This window comes from Amblyomma americanum, chromosome 10 (genome assembly GCF_052857255.1).
Source record: "Amblyomma americanum isolate KBUSLIRL-KWMA chromosome 10, ASM5285725v1, whole genome shotgun sequence".
In the NCBI taxonomy this organism is placed as follows: domain Eukaryota; kingdom Metazoa; phylum Arthropoda; class Arachnida; order Ixodida; family Ixodidae; genus Amblyomma; species Amblyomma americanum.
The window spans coordinates 122944705-122946872 of NC_135506.1; positions in this window are offsets into that span (position 1 = coordinate 122944705).

Below are 2168 nucleotides of genomic sequence, written 5' to 3' on the forward strand. Positions count from 1 at the left end.
CGTAAAACAAGACGACTTATACCGGTTGATAGGACGCTCGCTGCGCACGCGCAGTGGCTCCGCTTCACGTCAACAATGCCACTCCGCATTGGCAAGAAGGGTCCGGTATGCTCGTTAACACCTCCCCATTTTAGCCAATTTGATGGATGGATGGATGGATGGATGGATGGATGGATGGATGGACGGACGGACGGACGGACGGACGGACGGACGGACGGACGGACGGACGGACGGACGGACGGACGGACGGACGGACGGACGGACGGATGGATGGATGGATGGATGGATGGATGGATGGATGGATGGATGGATGGATGGATGGATGGATGGATGGATGGAAGGAAGGACGGATGGATGGATGGATGGATGGATGGATGGATGGATGGATGGATGGATGGATGGATGGATGGATGGATGGATGGATGGATGGATGGATGGATGGATGGATGGATGGATGGATGGATGGATGGATACGGCTGAATCCTTTAAATCGGGCGGTGGCTCAACCCACCTAGCCATGACATGAAATTTACTTTTCTCTTGATTGTTGCCGACAATCAGACAACCTCCCCTTGGTTACTTCTACCCGTTTAAAATCTGCTTTCCCTTCACTGTCTTTAAACCCCAATGCCATGGATTTTAGCAGTTTGGCAGCGCCAATCTCGTCATTTTTCTGAGCTGTGACCATTTAATACATGTGCACTAATGTAGATAGCGCTGCTTACTACATTTATAACATGTCGCTGCGTTATTGCTATTATTGTTTGCGTTGCGTGGTTTTTGTAGTTGGTAATTTTAACGAGTTGATTAAAAGAATGAGAGCCCGATATTTTAAGAGTGTATTTACCGGAAAAAAGAAGCCGCGGAACGTTTCAAGAGGTTGTGCTTTTCATAAGCACAACAAAAAAGCTAGCTACGTCCACTAGACAGTGCACATTCTCCAAAAGCCATAGAGTAAATGCGATTCTTAACCATGTAGAGCGAAGTATTAAGTTTCTGCACGCAAAATCTCAGAATTGCCAAGCGCTGGTTACCTGAACAGTAAAGCATTTTGTTTTCCACTATTGCGAAAAACACTAACTTTGATCAGGAATAACGTTTAAACTAAATCAAGCAGATGAGTGATATTTTCAGAAAGCAAGGAAGATTACACGATCTCAAAGTGCACAATAAGTCGCCGCAGGACAATGAATATCACAAAACTTATTGCAGTTTGGATTGTTCGGTTGCCAACGATTTTCAAACACGCGTGCCTAATAAACTAACCAATACACATATTTTAAACGCTTAAACATGTTCATTAGCATCAGATCTCAAAGTATCACGAAAAATTTTTCTCTGGGTCCAATACGTTTTTCACAACTTTGCATTTCCTGAGAAAAGTTGAGCTCAACTGCCATTTTTCATCTTTGCGTTTTCTTTTACAGTTGAAACAAATTTCCAGCTGCCATTAAACCACCTGTGTCTTTTGAAAGCAGAGAAAATTAGCTTTTCGGAACTATCTGATGCATATTTAGAAGGTAACGAGCGACGTACAGTCGACGTGCAAATATCACCAAAAATGTTTTCCGCTCACCGTCAGAGTGGGACCGCCACCTTAAAGCAGGTTATCCAGGAGTGCCTTCTGGCAGCACGGGCCCTCAGTTCATCGGCTGCCACCTCTATGCTTTTAAGGAACGTATTAGGCTTGCGTCGGTGATCCAAGGGAACTCACGGCAGCACGTATTCAACGTCCGGCGACTGCCACCTCCGCGCTTGAATGACCGGATCTCCGCTGCGTTGTCCCTTCTTTACACCTCGCTTTTCTGACACGTCAGCTCTCCGCTCCTAGTGCTCGCCACGCTCTTTGTCGCCGTCGCCTCGCACACACCCTTGGCACGCGCATACGCATAACGCTGGGCTGGCACGCGCAGCGCTCCGCTGTCCGAAGCACCACAAATCCTCCGAGGATCTTCTGCGCACCTCACAAACGTGCACTGGCATCGCAAAAGTCACGGGTAAATTCTGCGTTCAGATTCCATCGATGTGGCGGCCGCGTATGAATATAAACGAGAATTATATAATTAATTCATTAATGAACATATTATACTTGCGCGTCCAGACGAAAGTATTAGTTGACTGCATTCAGTGCTTTCAAAAGTGCTTTAAGCTGGAACATTTTTCTGAAC